The following is a 20,644-nucleotide window of genomic DNA, read 5'->3' on the forward strand; positions in this document are numbered from 1 at the left end:
ACCAGGTTTTCATTGTGAAAAAAAATCTGATAAAGGGAGACAACTCAAACTGAACTTTTGAAATGAACAAACAAAATTTACCCCCTTTGTAAGTTTGTTTTAAAATAAATCTATTTTTAGTCGTGGCGACCTTGACATTGGAGATATTGACGTGATTCTTTTGTGCGACACACCGTCCCATGATGGTGAACATGTGCCAAATGATTTTAAAATCTCATAATGAATGACATAGTTATAGCCCAGAGAAGCTCATTTATGGCTATTTTTTACCTTTGAACTCAAAGTGTGACCTTGACCTTGGAGATATTGACGTAATTTTTGCGCGCGACACACGGTCTAATGATGGTTAACAAATGTGCCAAATGATTTAAAAATCTCACAATGAACGACAAAGTTATGGCCCGGACAAGCTTGTTCCGCCCGCCCGCCAGCCAGCCCGCCAGCCCGCCCGCATTCGCCAATCTAATAACCAGTTTTTTCCTTCGGAAAACCTGGTTAAAAATTAAGCGCCCGAAAATCTCAGAATAAATGATTGCGCAATATAAGAATGGCGGCCATTTTCGGCCAAATTTTATGGTTTTTGGTCTTAAATTATTTTTTTACTCCATTTTGGCTTTTAAAAAATCGCATGCACGTTATACATGGGAGCGTACTACAGTACACTCCACGCATTTTCCCCAATTTCCCTCCTTACTCCGCTGGGATTGACCATGAGGGAGATTAAGAAAATCCCGCGATACGCGGCGTTTGCATGATTTTGGACGCTGCGGTTAACGATCGGCAAAACTGATAAGCCGACGCGGCGGCCCTCGGCGTTGGCAACGCTGGGGAAACTCTGCGTTTTACGAGATAACAATCAATTTAACTTTGTTTGACTTCCTGATTTTCAAATAAAATTACATTTACATGTATTACAAGTACATATATATATAGTTATTTATATATATATATATATATATATACAGTCAATCTTGTGGATGCGACCACTTGTATTAAGCGACCTTTGTCTTATGCGACCATTTTGAAATCCCACGGAGCTTTTTCGCTATATAATGATATTGTATTAAGCGACTTTTGTCTTACGCGACCAGCGACCGCTGATTTGTGTGTATTTTGATGTCCGAATCTTGTATTAAGCGACCACTAGGAGGTAAAAGTGGTTAATCTATCGATCTTTCAGGGACAAATCCGTGTTAATTGTTTATCTAAGCCGATAAGATGTACTGTTACACCTCTGCTTTGTTTTCACAACCATTATGATTATGCTTTGTCTCGTTGACCGGTTCTGACCGGTATTGTTGTAGACTGCGTATTAATTTATTGAGTTGAATAATAGGGGAACGTATTGCGCACAGTCTACAGCTTAAATAGTTTACTATGTGGATCGTTAAGAGACAATGCCGATTTTTCTCGAGTATAGATAACAGGTGCAGAAACAATGCACTGTACGCGACAAACATTTCCTGAGAAGTGCGGAAAATAAACTATTAATCGGCAACATCTGTCGAAATCCGTACATTACCAATTTGTAATAATGCTAATTAGTAGATATTTGTAAGCCAATCACATTGTTATTTACTTAATAAATTTTCCAACCAGGTCTGATTGTTTGTTTTCAATTGACGTGTTTTAATTTTTTCAGCTCATTATGTATCATAATCGAGTTAGATTTCCTTAAGCGTACATGCAGAAATTAAAATGTCAAAACAAAAAGTGTTAACGTTGAACGAGAAAATTCGGGTTTTGGAATTGTCAAAGAGTATAAGTGCACGTAAAATCGCAGACGAGGTTGGAGTCGGAAAAAACCAAATTCAGAACATTCTTAAGCGTAAAGCCGAGGTGCTTGAAGACGTGGAAAATAATGTGTCAGGTGAAAAAAAACGCGCAATATAGAAACGGAAAGAGAAATACATGTGATAATATATCATAGCTTTTGGCTTCTGACATTTATTTCTAGTTTTAGCTGTACACATGTATATGTAGACTGTTACACATTTTTAGCAAAATTCTTTGTTCTTAGGAAAAATATTTCCTTGTCTATGTTGTTTTTGCAAATAAATATGTACACACACTTGATTTATAATAAGTGATAACTTATAATAAGTGAAAAATAAAACACATTATAAGTAAAATATTGTTTATGTATTGTGTTTATATTCATTTTATTATAAAAGTTAAAATCATTGTGGATAAAAGAGATAATCCTTCATATAGATTAAAATTGAGGGTAAGCATTCTTCCAGAATGGCCTTTTGTATTCAAAGACCGTTTTATTAAGAGACCACTTTTGATTACTCCCTTGAGTGGTCTCTTAATACAAGATTGACTGTATATATATATATATATATATATATATATATATATATATATATATATATATATATATAATTTACCATTAAAATAACAACCAAGATAGATCGCTCCCCATGTGGTTGTAGAAGTAGTTGTATAGAAAACTCGTCAATTTATGACAAACAAAACGTCGTCTTTAAACTGATACTTACCAATTAATATAATCACAGTTTGCAACATTGTTTTTATTTTGATAATTTAATCAGGGCTCAACATTAACCAAAAAACCAACTTGCCCTTCCGGGCAAGTACTTAGAAAATCTACTTGCCCTGAATGTAAAGCCACTTGCCCAAACATGAAATATCACATTAACTGTAAACCTCATATTTTTTAATAAAGATCAAAATGATACACCACAAAACCTTTTTTATTTTTGCACATTTAACAAAATGATCACAGCAATTAAAGTCTAAATTAAATGCTCTTTGTTCTTTTTTGCACTTGCCTGGGCGGGAAACTAGATTATAAAATCACTTGCCCGGACCCAACTTTTACTTGCCAGGGGCAATAGGACAACCATTAATGTTGAGCCATGTTTAATCCAAAGATTTCATGTAAGCAGGTGTTTTTTCTATACTGAACATGTAAACAAATAACCAAGGACCCTAAAAGTCTCGCAAATCTGTGTGGATTGACAGTTTGACGTTATCAAAGGAAAGCCGCTTCCTGTCTGAAGGCATAACTTACTCAAGTAAACACGTTCCACGAATGCATAAGGAATGGTTTTAATTGTCGGAACAAAGTCGATTCTCTGCTCACTAATGCATTTATTTTTTCTTTGAAGGTAGGTTATTCCATTGATTGCTAAAAGAAGGTGGTAACTGTTGAGTTGATAGTTGCATTAAATATTCACAGTTTTATTCTAATTGCGTCGACATTCAAAACAATGTTTACCAGTAATTATGGACCAAATCGGCAGAGTGACATTCACACATTGTTGCTGTCGTTCTCAAACCTCGTAGCTACAAAATGCTAACTTTTCAGGAGAGAGAAAAAATTTTTTTATAACGATGTTTTAGAAATTGAAATTCTGTAAAAATACCAAACAAATGAAGCTGCAAAATACGGTATAAGCCGTAGACGCGTTAGTCATACTGATAAGTCAAACTGACAGTCAGACATGGTAGCTAGGATATTTTGTCACCACAGTTTTTACATTTTTATGAGGTATGACAATTGGTCCTGATAGGAAACCTCGTAGTTGCAAATAAAAAAAATTATAAAAACGTTTTTGTCAAATTTGTCCAAACGAAACGACGTACCAATAGGTGAAATGGCGTCGCTACGACTTTTCGCCGGGAAAAAAGCCAACAATCATTCTACAACATTTCGTCACGTGGCTTTTTCAAGGGCTCTGATTGGCGTAAGCTACGAGATATAGCACAAAACACACGCCAGACTTAATATATTCGGAAAAGACGAAAAAAATATTTTGAAAATTTTGGAGCTACGAGGTTTGAGAACGACAGCGACGACATGTTAATCCCTTTTGTCAAAACACCGCAGACAGCAGTCTACACAATAGGTCAGTAGACAAGCCTTGCGTGTTTTCATAACGTCGAACACTTAATCCAGTTCCGCCCAGATGTCTTCTTTAATCAGTTTACAGTGCAATTACTGTTAAAATAATTACTCTACTAAAATACCGTAACGATAAAGATTCGGCGTGCTCGATTTGAAATTATTTTGGAGGAAATATCAACTTATTCGCGATATAATTTTGTTTAAAAATACCAAAGAAGCTTTTAACCGAAATCAACAGAAGTGTTCTCTGCGCTACAAAGTTTGTATCAAATACACGCACGCTTTGCAGGAGTATACCTTGACCTTGTACATTGCAGCATAATTTTCGCGCTTTTGTCGGGAAATATACATGATGACTGTTTATTGGAAGCGTTTGTAAACGTCGTGTTAACATTTAAAATTGTAGTGTGTTTCGGATTACTTATTATTATTCTCATTTGGAAATTTTACGGAACATTTATCCTTGTAAACTTTAAACGATCACCTGGCGTATTAATTCATATTGTAGACGTACCAGTGAATTAAAACATATATTAATTTTCTATACAATTTTCTTATTTATACATGTACTACAGTATTTAAACAATTTATTATAACAATGTTTTTATTTCTTGGCATGCCCAGTAGCACACTGCTAACGCGGCGTTGCGCGGCGGTCATTGATAAGAACGGAAATTGTCTGCATTTACCGACTAGGCTAAAGTAATACACGCCGCGGTAATAAGCAAACGCGGCGTAATGCCCAGCGTTTTATCGAGTTCACCTCGCTCTTCCAACACCGTGTGAACACTCGCTAGCAGAAAAAAAACGCGTGGAGTTTACTGTATGTATATATATATATATATGTATATCTATGTATACACTTTTTACAAATAGAAACTGTTATAATGAATAAAAACAATCTTTTATAATTATTTTAAAATAAAACAAAATTAATAATTAAATGACATATAAACAATAATAAGATATTGCTAATAAAAACAAACATCAATAAGCACAGTTATGTTTCAATTGCAAGTAATTTTATGAAAAATAAAATAAAATATGAGAACATCTTAATATGCTTATATTAAAACTTAATTAAAATGTAGAAAACAATAAAACACAAAAATAGAATACAAATAACTATTAAAAAAACAAACATGAGTTACCATTACTTAATTTATTTATTATGCCCCCCTTCGAAGAAGAGGGGGTATATTGTTTTGGCACATTTTTGTCCGTCGGTCCGTCCACAGAATGGTTTCCAAACGATAACTCAAGAACACTTACGCCTAGGATCATGAAACTTCATAGGAACATTGATCATGACTGGCAGATGACCCCTATTGATTTTGAGGTCACTAGGTCAAGGTCACAGTGACTCGTTCTTGGATGCAGTTTATGCTTCCAAAGGACCACATTTGCAGATTATATTATGTACTGGTGTCTACCAGGGCTAGGGGCTGTCCCAACATTTCTTTGAGCAAACCAGTTTTTTGTTTTTTGGTGTGCGAAAACTGGTTTGGAAATAATTATATATACATGTACTATCAACTTGTTATGCCCCCCTTTGAAGAAAAGGGGGTATATTGTTTTGCACATGTCGGTCCGTCGGTCGGTCGGTCAGTCCGTCCACCAGATGGTTTCCGGATGAAAACTCAAGAACGCTCAGGCCTAGGATAATTAAACTTCATAGGTGCATTGATCATGAATGGCAGGTGACCCCTATTGATTTGCAGGTCACTAGCTTAAAGGTCAAGGTCACAGTGACCCGAAACAGTAAAACGGTTTCCGGATGATAACTCAAGAATGCTTACGCCTAGGTTCATGAAACTTCATAGGTACATCGATCATGATTCATGAATGGCAGATGACCCCTATTGTTTTTCAGGTCACTAGGTCAAAGGTCAAGGTCACAGTGACTCGAAACAGTAAAAGGTTTCCAGATGATAACTCAAATATGCTTACGCCTAGGTAAATGAAACTTCATATGTACATTGATCATGACTGGCAGATGACCCCTATTGTTTTTCAGGTCACTAGATCAAAGGTCAAGGTCACAGTGACTCGAAACAGTAAAACTGTTTCCGGATGATAACTCAAGAATGCTTACGCCTAGGTTCATGAAACTTCATAGGTACATTGATCATGACTGGCAGATGACCCCTATTGTTTTTCAGGTCACTAGGTCAAAGGTCAAGGTCACAGTGACTCGAAACAGTAAAATGGTTTCCGGATGATAACTCAAGAATGCTTATGCCTAGGATCATGAAACTTCATAGGGACATTGATCATGACGGGCAGTTGACCCCTATTGATTTTCAGGTCACTAGTTTTTATCTTTTTTCTCACAGGTTTTGACCAGAAATGGTAAAACAAAATCATTTTCCAAATTGAGAAAGTATTTGTTAGAAGAATTTTTTTAGGTTGAAAAACTTACTGCAAATAAATATCTATTTCTTTAAATGCCAATTTGAACAGATGTATTTTTAAGTCATTAGGCATTCAGAGCTACATCTAAGTTGTCGTATATTTACGACGCTAGGAATTCACACTGTAGATTATTGGACGCATATATACGACCCTAGGAACTCCACTGTAGATTATTTGGACGCATATATACGACACTAGGGCTGAATGGGTTAATGCAGTTGTAGTGTAGAATGTGTGCATATTATACATATTTTTTTCGTTATTTTCAATGGGTACGAAATGGGTACAAAACTTTCAGTTTTGTTCCAGACTGGTTCGTACCAAAAGTTAAAAAATCGCAAAATCAACAGTTTTTAAAACATTTTCAAGCCATGAATGTCCAAATAAAATAAAATGATTATTTGAAATAGTTTTTGTTATTTGTTTAGGTTAAAAATGTGCAGTTGTATCCAAAATGAAATTCCCTGGTCCAACATGTCAGGCACTTGGCATCCACTGTGAACATTGCAAAAACTTGACTCTTTGAACAATGGGTTTGTAATGGAAATAAACTAATTTTGCAAGAAAGAAAAGCAGGAGTGTTTGTATGGCCTATCAGAGAGGATACAAAGACTGTAGAGATAAAGTTCATTCTTGATGTTTTCGACCTGCCAGAGTGCATTACCTCAGGACACCAGTGTTTTCTTTTCTCCAAAATATGAACATTATGACATATTGTTCAATCTCTAGAAGAAAATTTTCTTTTAAACAACACATGTATTGCAAGTAACAATACTGTTGTTTTATACATTTAAGAGCAAAAGGGTTTTATTATGTTTTTTGTATTTGTCTGCAGTATTGATTTTTACTGGACAATAAACTATTAAATGTTTCTTTTAATCCTCAATAGTGTGTTTTTTGTTTATTGAGATAAAGTATTTTTAATGCAAAAAAATGGATTCCGTGTGAAAAATACAAAGAGATGGCAAGTTTGAACCAAATGAGACAATTAAAACAAAAAATAAATTCAAATGAAAGCAAAAAAAGTTATTTTGTTCCACACACTAAGTCCGCAAAACGCACAGGTACTATGACTAAAATGCTCAGCAAAAAAATTACCAAAAAGTCAATTTTGGACAAGTGAAAAATTGCATAATATTTGAACCAGTTAAGATATTTTTAAAAATTCAAACTGATTTTAAAACTTCAAATCAAGACCTACAGTCTGATTATTATCATTTAGCAAATCAAGATGTTCTAAAAAAATCACTGCGGTTGCTTAGTAAAAAGAACTTCATACCATAACATTTTTTAAATAAGTGCATATTCGGTCCCCCATCTTTTTTTTCCCTCCTCCTACCAGACACTTTTAGAAAAAAAAAATCTGAAAATCATTTTATCACAAAAATTCTGGGCTAATGAACAGTAATCTGGTGTCACATACCAAATAGAGAAGCTGTTTACATTGCACCCCACACGCCCAGGCCGGGCAAATTTTGACCCAAGGGGCATTATTTTCAAAACTTAGCACAGGACCACTATATGATGTTACATGCCAAATATTTCATTTTAGAGTTTTGAAGTTATTTGACTTTAGAAGACTACGTGAATTATGAGACGGTATAAAATTCCTCTTGCCTGCTCACCATGGTGAGTGAACAATGCCATCCGCAAGGCTTAATTCAACTGATGCTGCTCCAACTGGGCATTTGCATTATCCATCTCTTAAATGGTAAAATGTCAAACTGAATGCACACAAGTATAAATTTGACTGCATCTCACTCTTCTTTGTCAAAACAATTGTCTCCACTTTCTTGGTAAGGTATACTGTAACTGTACTATTCACCATTAAGAAACAAGAGGGCCATGATGGGAATGTGGGCCCACATTCTACTCTGCTGATGTCAAACACCAGCAAACACACGAGTATAGAAACAAGATGGCCTGAAAGACCCAAAGTCGCTCACCTGAGATTCAAAGGAACTGGCCTGTTCTGTGCAGCCCAAGATGTCATTAGAACAAATGTTCTAACCAATTTTAATGAATAGTGAACACCCTGGCAGCCATATTTGTCAACAGACTGGATAAATTTTCGTACACATCCAAAACATCAATAAACAAGAGGGCCTGAAAGCCCAAAAGTCGCTCACCTGAGATTCAAAGGAACTGACCAGTTCTGTGCAGCCCAACATGTCATTAGAACAAAATGTTCTTACCAACTTTCATGACTAGTGAACACCCTAGCAGCCACATTTTTCAACAGCCCAGAACCATTTTCATAAACATCCAAGATATCATTTAAACAAATATTCTGACAAAGTTCCATGAAGATTCATGTAGCCATATAAGGTAAAATGCCCAGCCCCCTGGTTACCATGTTTTTAAAGCAACTGGAACCATTTTTAAACTTGTCTAAGATATTATTGGGACAAATCTTCTGACAAAGTTTCATGATGATTGGACAATAAATATGGCTTCTAGAGTGTTAACAAGGTTTAACTTAACTATATAAGGACAAATGCTACGCCCCCTTGGCGGCAATGTTTTTCCACCAATAGGAACCATTTTGGAACTCATCCAAGATATCGTTGGGACAAATCGTCTGACCAGGTTTCATGATGATCTGACAATAAATGTGGCCTCTAGAGTGTTAATAATGTTTTACTAAAGCAATATATAGCCATATAAGGAATAATGCCCGGCCCCCTTTCGGCCATGTTTTTAAAGCAACCAAACCATTTTCGAACTCATCCAAGATATCATTGGGACAAATCTTCTGACCAAATTTTATGAAGATTGGAAATAAATGTGGCCTCTAGAGTGTTAACAATGTTTTACTAAAGCCATTTAAAGCCATATAAGGAAAAATTCCCCGCCCCATGGTGGCCATGTTTTTCAACCAACCAAAACCATTTTCAAACTCATCCAAAATATCATTGGGTCAAATCTTCTGACCAAGTTTCATGAAGATCGGAAAATAAATGTGGCCTCTAGAGTGTTAACAAGTTTTTACTATAGGCAAAAAAGGAAAAATGCCCCGCCCCCTGGCGGCCATGTTTTTCAACCAACCAGCATCATTTTTTTAATTTGTCGAAGATATTATTGGGATGAATCTTCTGACAAAGTTTCATGACAGGGTTGCCACAAACCTGATGAAATAAAATTCCCTGATTTTTCACTGAATTTTCCCTGACCAAATCTTGGTTTTCACTGACTAATTTTGCGACATATTCGGCCTCCTCCTCCCCATACAGCCGACCAAATCCACCCATTTTATGTTTATTTTATTTTTTAACATAAAAAATTTCACAAATAACAAAGCAGTAATACTTGTTCACTAAACTTTGCATGATGCATAGGTGCAAGCATAGGGGAATATATACGAGTATGGGTGATGGGAAATGTTAATAAAAATAAATCTATTTATAAATGTATATAACTGTTAGAACTTAGTACCAATGATTATTTCAACTAGCCATGGTCTTTGGCAAACATTATTGTGCAACAACTTTTTCTCAAAGATTTTACATTTTGCTTATTATAGGCAAAGTTAGTATAGCTCATTCATGCTGTCATCTCTAATGATCCTGCAAAGCATAAAATATAGAATTAATCAGCACTGGGGGCAAGGGTTGCAAAGCATTTCAGCCTTCAAGGATACAAACAATTAATTAAAGAGAAAAACTAGATAAATTTATTTTTTTGAACATGCTTTACACATGTAAATGTTTTATGTACATAGAAATAGTCAAAACATTTCAAATACAAAATATACTGTTGAATCTACTAAAACAAATGATACCTGAAAACTGCCATAGCCACTAAATAACTTATGCATCCATCCAAAATTTTATTTTTCCCTAACTTTTCACTGACTTGTGTGAAATTTCATTTTTCACTGACCATTTTTCTAAATTCCCTGACTTTTCACTGACCTTGAAAATAAAAATCAAATTTCCCTGACTTTTCAAGTTAAGTGGCAACCCTGCATGAAGATCGAACAATACATGTGGCCTCTAGAGTGTTAACAAGATTGTACTATAGCCATACATAGCCATATAAGGAAAAATGCCCTGCCCCTTGGCAGCCATGTTTTTCAAGCAAACATAACCATTTTCAAACTCATCCGAGATATCATTGAGAAAAATCTTCTGACCAAATTTCATGAAGATTGGACAATAAATGTGGCCTCTAGAGAGTTAACAAGGCAAATGTTGAAGCCACACAACCAAAGACGGACAAAGGGCGATTACAAAAGCTCACATGAGCACGTTGTGCTCAGGTGAGCTTAAAAATCTATATTGATTCATATAACAACTAGAGCTTTGTCACAGACGTTACGAATACCCCCACATGCTGCATTGACACAGAATATTTTGCATGTTGTCTTCACAAAAAACAGCAGACACCATGCTACCTAGTTTTTGACCCGGCATGGCCCATGTTGGAACTTGACCTACACATCATTTAGATACAACTTCTGACCAAGTTTGGTGAAGCTCTGATGAAAACTACTTGAATTAGAGAGCGGTCACCATGCTCAATGTTTAAAACACACTAAGTGACCCCATGACCTAGTTTTTGACCCAGCATGACCAATATTCGAACTTTACCTAGACATCATCTAGATACAACTTCTTACCAAGTTTGGTGAAGATCTGATACAAACTACTTGAATTAGAGAGCGTACACCATGTTGAATGTTAAAAACCACACTTAGTGACCCCCTGACCTATATTTTTGGCCCGGCATGGCCCAGGTTCAAACTGGGCCTAGAGATCATCTGGATAAAACTTCTGACTTAATTTGGTGAAGATCTGATGATAACTACTTGAATTAGAGAGCGGACAACTATTAAATGTTTAAAATGCACTAAGTGACCCCGTGACCTAGTTTTTGACCAGGCAAGGCACATGTTCGACCTTGGCCTTAAGATCATCTAGATACAACTTCTGACCAAGTTTGAAGAAGATTGGATGAAAACTACTTCAATAAGTGAGCGGACACCATGGTGAATGTTACACAAGAGGGCCATGATGGTCCTCAATCGCTCACCTGACTCACCTTGCTACATCAACTTAAATTCTATCAGACTACGGCTAGCTAAATCATGAAGTACAAATGGGCCAAATAAAATTTCATTAAGATGTGATGAAAACTGTGACCTCTTTTATCTACACAAGGTTTTACTAAAATGGCCCAGTGACCTAATTTTTGACCCAAGATGACCCATATACAATCCAATATCAGATATTATCAAGATAAACATTCTGACCATATTTCATTAAGAACAGATGAAAACTATGAGCTCTATTGTCTACACAAGGTTTTTCTATGATTTGACCAAGTGACCTAGTATCTGACCCCAGGTGACCCAAATGCAATCCCAATCCTGATTTCATCAAGATAAACATTCTGAAAATATTTCATAAAGATCTGATGGAACCTGTGACCTCTATTGTCTACAACAGGTTTTCCTATGCTTTGACCTAGTGACCTAGTTTAAGACCCCATATGACCCAAATACAATTCCAACCCAGATTTCATCAAGATTAACATTCTGGCAAAATTTAATTAAGATTGGATGAAAACTGTGACCTCTACTGTCTACACAAGTTTTTTTCAAACTTTGACCTAGTGACCTAGTTTTTGACCCTAGATGACCCAAATTCAATCCAAACCCAGATTTTTAACAAGACAAACATTCTGACCATATTTCATTAAGATCTGATGGAACCTGTGACCTCTTTTGTCTACACTAATTTTGTTTCTATTATTGGACCTAGTGACCTAGTTTCTGACTCAAGATGACCCAAATACAATCCCAATCCAGATTTCATCAAGATAAACATTCTGACCAAATTTAATAAAGATTGGTTAAAAACTCTGACCTCTATTGTCTACACAAGGTTTTTCTATTATTTAACCTTGTGACCTAGTTTTTGACCCCAGATGACCCAAATACAATCCCAACCCAGATTTCATCAAGATAAACATTCTGACCAAATTTCATAAAGATTGGATGAAAACTGTGACCTCTATTGTCTCCACAAGGTTTTTCTATTATTTAACCTAGTGACCTAGTTTTTGACCAAATATGACCCAAATTCAATCCCAACACAGATTTTAACAAGGCAAACATTCTGACAATATTTAATGAAGATCTGATGAAAACTGTGATCTCTATTGTCTTCACAATATTTTTCTATTATTAGACCTAGTGACCTAGTTTTTGACCCCAGATGACCCAAACACAATCCCAACCCAGCTTTCATCAAGATAAACATTCTGACCAAATTTCATAAAGATTGGATGAAAACTGTCAGTGATTTTCTTTGCCCAAAATTACCGCCGATATTCGGCTGCTTCCCAATTGCAAAAAAATCTGACCAAAATTTCCCAAAAACTGACAAAATTTTCCCAATGAAGCCAATGAGATAAGAATGTCATTTTGCGTTAATTTCGTACCACGAGTGCCGATCGAGCTTGTCTAGTCGTCGCCGAACGAAAACTGACTTACGTATTGTTCGCGAATGTAGCCGAATACCATTTTACGTTGTTATCCACACATCTCTCTCTATATTGCGGAGGATACCGACGATAGTCGATGTATCCCGATTGTTAACGCCTGTTTCTACACACGTTCAAGATGGCGGCAAGCAGACGAGAAATTTGCAATGAGCAGCGAAAATGATAAATAACATTCAAATTAACTACGGATATCATATGGTTATTAGGGAATAATTTCATGCGTGTGTCATTTGACGCAAAATACGACGTTTGAGATAAAAAACAACAAATATTTATTAGAATTTAAGAAATCTTCACAGTGAATGTGCAGAAATCAGTGTTGGGAAATTGGAGTTAGTCTACTCACAAAGTTAAAGCATTTAAGATTAGTAGCGCTCGAAAAGGAAAAGAGACAAACATGATTTGATTGATATGGTATTGGATCTGTGTATAATCAGATTCATATGCATATTCTGCTTTATTATGTTTGTCAAGCTGTACAATTTGCTAAAATAGCATGAAACTGAGGACGTCAAGTGCAAGATATTGAAAGGTAAACAAATGAAATATATTATTTTAACTCTATTTAATACATCATTTACACAGCAAGAACACTAAAGCGTGTTTGTTAAAATTTGCAAATGTTTTCACCATTATATGATATATCAACCAAGTTGACCTTTGCTTGGGCGACCAATAGCCTCTCCAAAGTTAGAGAATCAGAATGGGAACGTCAATATTTTTTTTTTTAAATGCTGAATTAAATTCATACTCTTAAAGAGGTTATGATTAAATGGTATATTTAAGAATTTATAGATTATTGCAAGTTTAATATGCATGTGGAAGCATATTAACTAACTTGTATTCATTGTAAGAAGACATTAAAGCAACACTTTATAATATAAAAATGCTGTCAAACATGAACTTTGCAACTTTAATTCTGTTCTTATAATCATATTTATAATGTTTCCCAATTTCATGGTTTATCGCGCTATTTTTCCCAATTTCATGGTTTATCGCGCTAATTTTCCCAATCCAAATGACACAGGCTGTAACAAAAAAAAAAGCAAAAAAAATCACTGACTGTGACCTCTATTGTTTACACAAGGTTTTTCTATTTGACCTTGTGACCAAGCTTTTGACCCCAGATGACCCAAATACAATCCCAACCCAGATTTCATAAAGCAGGCTTGGCGAAATTGGAAAAAATATGCCTGTCATCCGGACAGGCATTTCAGAAAATGTGCCGGCCCGGAGAAAATTTAGCTGGACCTAAAAAAACAACATATTAGATGATGATCATCCAATGAAATTTGTAACAGGGCATCTTATTGGTCAAACTATGCTTAACTGACCAATTATATCCATTTAGGCATTAAAACAAAGTAAACTAAAGTAACAAGAAGTATCGAAAATAAAATTGCCGTTAACGGACATTAACTTGTACAATGTAAAATGATAACATTTTTGAAGACCAATGACAAGTGCATATTATAAAGATATCAATAGAACATTGTTTATATTTAAAAAACAACCTTTTTAAAGCCATGCTTCATAAACAAATGCATATTTTTATGTCCTTATCTACTGGAAAAATATGTCAAAGCTATCAAAATCTTTTTTGTTAGAACCCAGTTGCCGATTTTGCAACTGAGGTTGGAGTAGGTGTTGTGTAACCAGTCAGATTTGCTAATTGTACGTAACAAACTTATTGCAAACATCAAATCAATGAGCAGCTTCATTCTCATGATGTAGAAAGGGGTTTGCTCTTCGAATTTTCAACTTTGAAAAAAAAAAAAAATGATTTGTTTGCATTCATTTCACATTTTGCCGGTTGCCAGGACCGACATTCTTGTTAAGGGGTGCTGCAGTTTTGCTGATTTTTTCCACCAAATAGATTTTGTCAAAAATTTATATTTAAGATATACATAAAAATACTATATGAAAAAAGAAATACAAACATAGGGTCACCGGCCTTGTTTTGAATGTATTCACCATTATATAACATGTACTTTTTTCAATAAAACTGAAAAATCTCTAATTGCGTAAAAATAATTAATAACCTATGAAATTGACAACATGTAGATATTATTTAGCTAAGATACATCATATGCCATTTAATTAAACCACACACTACCAATAAAATGGAGTACACAAGTTAAATTTTAAGAAATTTATTTTTTTAAATGTGTGTCACCCAAAAAAACATCATTTTTTTACTGTTTTAACCACAAAAATGGAATTAAAAAAATTTCTGCCAAATAGAATTCTTCGAAACTGCTCAAATATGTTCATCTACGTATTGTCATCATAAAACATGTAAATAAAAAAAGGGGGTCGCCGCACTTTTAACAGAGATTTTTTGTTTTAATTATCCCTACCGTCTAGACGTCAAATTTCATTAAAAAAACAGCAATAAGACAAAACCCAAGTACCGGTACATAGATTGTCAGAAATGTGCATAAACATTAGAAATTGTTTACAATCTTAACTGGGATCACAACAGCTTACCAAAAACATTAATAAAAAAAACTATATTTAATCACAAACATAATACCATACAGTATCAAACTTGACCATAATCATTAATAACTTACATGTTCACAGATTTCGGCATGTTTTAAAGTTTGTGTTTAAATGCTTTAAATTGATAAATGTAAACAACAGGACTAAAGAGCTCCAGTATAAAACAAGGATGAAATTAAAGAAAGAAAAAAAAAGTAAAAATAAAAGTTAACCCCGCCTGGGATCCAACCACTGACAATTGTATTATGAACCAACTCGGTCATTTCTGATGATACTGATAACAAAAATATTGAGTTGTGATAATAGCATCAGCGGTGTTGCTATTAATTTATCCTCGGTTAAATAAACTGCAGCAACACCCCTTAAACCTGTCGGACCAAATGGAAATCTGCTGGTCAGGACCGGCAATTTCGCAAGCCTGATAAAGCTTGGATGAAAACTTAGACCTCTATTGTCTGCACAAACAAATTGTAGATGGACACACGCATGCCCGCACATACGACGGACACGGAACATCACACGATCACATAAGCTCACCATGTCACTTCGTGCCAGGTGAGCTAAAAAGGCACTAAGTGACCCCGTGACCTAGTTTTTGGCCCGGCATGGCCCAGGTTCAAACTGGGCCTAGAGACAGGGTTCTCAATAAGAGCTGGCTGAATCGGCCATTTGAAATCAGATTTTTTGTTGGTTGAAAATAACTCAGATTCAGAAAACCGACAAATGACTTTTCGCAATTTGCTTGTCTTTGGGTAACTTTGCTCCTTTTTGCTATTAAGCAAAGACATGGATTGATTATCACACTTAACGCATAACAACAACAACAACAATGAAAAGGCGCAAATTGGAATTGGTAAAAAAAAGCAGTTTGATATTTTGACGTTCTTTTCATCACATGGTGAGTTTTTGTTCCTGATTGCTTGCGTTTTTTTGTGTTAATGCTAAGTTTTTGTTGTTGTGAAAGTTTGTTTAAATTCAGTTACGTTTCAAACTAGAAGTGTCACGCAAAATGTGCATGATAGACGGACGATCAGGCCTTTTCCGCCCATTTGTGTAGGGCAGAATTTCGGCCCCATTCCCAATCCAAAATCAAAGTTTTTTTCTACTTATAATAAAACTCCCAAATGGAACCTTGTGCGAAAATCACCTGTCAAAATTGTAAAAATTGACCCTAAAAATCGAGTGCAATTACATATCCGAAAGTCGTATTTATGCGAATTATGATACACTTTATTTGTGAAAAATCGTATTTTTAATGAATTAGGGCAAACCTTTGTTGGAAACTTACTAGAAAGTCAGAATTTTATTGAAGAAAAAAAGCTAAAATTAATAAAAAGCACAAAAAATGCTCAAATTTAAGTGCCTGGTTGACCATTAAAATAGCCATACAAGAGTTCCGCGGTCGGAGATGACCGCATTGAAGCCGGATTTTTGATTTAAATGACAGGAAAGTACCTTTCGTGTTTTTGTCAATGCAATACTTAAATTACTGAAATATTGTTCAAAGGTCAAAATGAAATGTAAGTACTTTTCAAGGCATGAGCAAACCTTGTGTTATGTTTTGACATTTTTACCTACCAAAGTTATAAGAACTTTAACATTTTTACATTCAAGGTCACAGTGACCTTGACCTTAGAATGAATGACCTTGAAATGACCAGTGGTCATCTAAGTGTGCTTGCAAACCTTCATGTCAAGTTTGAAGACTCTATGTCCAAGCATACCAAAGTTATAACAATTTTAACATTTTAACATTTAAGGTCACAGTGACCTTGACCTTCAAATGAATGACATTGAAATGACCAGTGGTCATCTTCTAGTACTGGCCAATCTTTATTTCAAGTTTGAAGACTCTAGGTACAAGCATACCAAAGTTATAACATGAAATAAGAACTTTAACATTTTTACATTCAAGGTCACAGTGACCTTGACCTTCAAATGAATGACCTTGAAATGTCCAGTGGTTACTTACTAGTTCTGGCCAACCTTCATGTCAAGTTTCAAGACTCTAGGTCCAAGCATACCAAAGTTATAACAACTTTAACATTTTTACATTCAAGGTCACAGTGACCTTGACCTTCAAATGAATGACCTTGAAATGTCCAGTGGTTACTTACTAGTTCTGGCCAACCTTCATGTCAAGTTTCAAGACTCTAGGTCCAAGCATACCAAAGTTATAACAACTTTAACATTTTTATATTGAAGGTCACAGTGACCTTCACCTTCAAATGAATGACCTTGAAATGACCAGTGGTCATCTGTTTATCCTGGCCAACCTTCATGTCAAGTTTGAAGACTCTAGGTCCAAGCATACCAAAGTTATACCATGAAATAAGAACTTTAACATTTTTACATTCAAGGTCACAGTGACCTTGACCTTCAAATGAATGACCTTGAAATGACCAGTGGTTACTAACTAGTTATGGCCAACCTTCTTGTCAAGTTTCAAGACTCTAGGTCCAAGCATACCAAAGTTATAACAACTTTAACATTTTTTATATTGAAGGTCACAGTGACCTTGACCTTCAAATGAATGACCTTGAAATGACCAGTGGTCATCTGTTAATCCTGGCCAACCTTCATGTCAAGTTTGAAGACTCTAGGTCCAAGCATACCAAAGTTATAACATGAAATAAGAACTTTAACATTTTCGAGCACGCCGCCACCCCGCCACCCCGCCACCCCGCCCGCCCGCCCGCCCGCCCGCCCGACAACATCAATCTATAAGCCGAGATTTTTTCGAAAAAAATCCGGCTAAAAATGGCCCAAAATGCAGGAAATTAAGTGCTCAATTTTAAAATTTTACAGGAGACCATGCCCCCGCACCCCCCTAGAAGGCCTGTTGGTTTCACAGTTTAACCTGTTGGCTCAAAAGTTATTGAGAACCCTGAGAGATCATCTGGATAAAAACTTCTGACCAAGTTTGGTGAAGATTGGATGACAACTGCTTGAATTAGAGAGCGGACAACATGCTAAATGTTTAAAACACACTAAGTAACCCTGTGACCTAGTTTTTGACCCGGCAAGGCCAATGTTCAAACTTGGCCTAGGCATCATGTAGATACATCTTCTGAAAAGTTTGGTGAAGATCTGATGAAAACTACTTGAACTAGAGCTTTGTCACAGATGTGACTAATACCCCCACATGCCGCATTGACACAAACTATTTTGCATGTTGTCTTCACAAAAAAACAGCAAACACCATGCTCAATGTTTAAAACGCACTTGACCAAGTTTTTGACCGGGAATGGCCAATGTTCAAATTGACCTACACATTATCTAGATACAACTTCTGACCAAGTGTGGTGATGGTCGGATGAAAACTACCATGCTGAATGTGTAAAACATACTAAGTGACCCCGTGACCTAGTTTTTGATCTGGCATGGTCCATGTTCAAACTCGGCCTTAAGATCATCTTGATAAAACTTCTGACAAAATTTGGTGAAGATCGGATGAAAACTACTTGAAATAGAGAGCGGACACCATGATGCTGATGTTAAAAAACTCACCGGCAGGGGACAATTATATATTGGATATAAATATAGTAAACAATTTGTACACAAAATATATAGGGTGGTGACTTCAGCAGTGTTATGACTATTATAATTAATATTTACATTCCGAAATCTATGAAAAAATTTGAGATAATTATTAGGATGCTTTTATAAGACGAGTCCCCAACTTTTTTATCAAATTCTGAGAGAAACTTTCCGTCTCATAATCGAAGAAGTATGATAATGCTTATGAAGTTACTTCTAGAATTTGGGTAATGATAGGAAATCATAGATAAAAAAGTATTAATATAACCACTGACATAAATTTAGTTGTAAGGTGATTGTCATTAATAATAAGTTCAGATTAATCAGGGATAATATTAGGTCCGAATCCTGCCTCCTGGACGCAAAGAAATCGCAGGGGAGGCAAACATTTGCTATATATTCATTCTGCGGACGCACAATCCTAAAAGTGTATAAATTATGATACTAAAAAATATTTTTCAAACAGAGAAAAAAGAATTTAAGACCAAAAAATATTGCAAATCAACCGAAAATGGCCGCCATTTTACTATTGCGCAATCAATAATCCGGGTCATTGGAAAGCTTAATTTTGTATTAAACAATAGGAAGCGACATTATTATGCGGAGCATAGGCTGCATAGCACTATATTTTTCTGACAATTTTGTAATTTTCTAGCAACAAATTAACAGCCCTTGTGCATTTCATGTAAAACATGCGAAAATAAGAAATCATGTAAAATCATGCCCGGGCTTTTAATTTGAATGATGAATAAAAACTTGTAGTTCTTTGTTTTAAAGTGGAAACTTTTTATGCTAATGACGCTGCATCTTAATGGCTACAGTTGTTGAGATATGTCAGTATTGCTGTAAAACTGCTCATCTATTATAATGGGCAAGTGGGGTTATTGTTTGTCGCATTACACGCGTGAATGTGATGTATAATGGAGATGCTAAAAATCTAGACAAAACTGGAAAAAAAACATCCCTGTTCACACCTATCGTTACCCGCAAAAAACCTTGTTGACAACTACCTTTACCTATATACATGATGAATGGATAATGGAGTGATCTAGTCATATCCTTTTCATGTTTCCTGTTTAATTGCCTGTTTAAGTCTTGAAAATAATCAAGTCATAAAACTGTCTAGTTGCCTTTCAAAGTTTCCTGTTTAATTGCGACTAGATAGCCATGTGATGTCATTAAAATGTTGAAATACCCTGATCCACTATGTTTTTCTGCTGCTCATAGATGGGACCCTGGGACCCATAGATTCAACACCTACGAGTCCCTGGGACAACTTTTGATTTCTAAAATTATCACTGGATTAATTGACCGTTTTTATGTCATGGAAAAGTGGCGACAACATTTTTAGGGCCAGTGAAACACCTGGATATGTACTTGCTGCGCGCAAACCTTTACTGAGCTTTTTTTAGTACAAAAGGGGGCACTATCCTTCAAACAATCTGGTCACAGTTTAAATCTTGGTCATTAAAATAAATTTTGATAAATGCACTGAACACATACGTTTTATTTCAATATCTGTAGTAGATGCAGATCTACATGTATGGAGTATTTGCACGCAAAGGTTTAACCTTTATTTTAAAAGTCCAAAATGGGCATAATTCTGCTCAACTGCAGGTCAGAGTAATGAAACTTGGCCAGTGACCCCACAAAATGACCCTTACAAATAAGTGAGCAGTATAGCTAAAACTAGTCCAAAATTTGTTGAGCTTAAAAACGAATGAGTGATCATGACAACTACTGAGTAAAAACTTTCATACCATATTCTCCATTATTACTACTTAAGTCAAGTTTTATA

General features: G+C 35.4%; 1 protein-coding gene across 1 annotated transcript in view; it reads right to left on the reverse strand.

The window, feature by feature from the left end:
* The window catches only part of LOC127860275 (uncharacterized), a 271,820-nt gene that overhangs the window by 206,043 nt on the left and 45,133 nt on the right, over nt 1-20,644 (reverse strand). The window lies entirely within an intron of this gene.

This window comes from Dreissena polymorpha, chromosome 15 (genome assembly GCF_020536995.1).
Source record: "Dreissena polymorpha isolate Duluth1 chromosome 15, UMN_Dpol_1.0, whole genome shotgun sequence".
NCBI lineage: Eukaryota > Metazoa > Mollusca > Bivalvia > Myida > Dreissenidae > Dreissena > Dreissena polymorpha.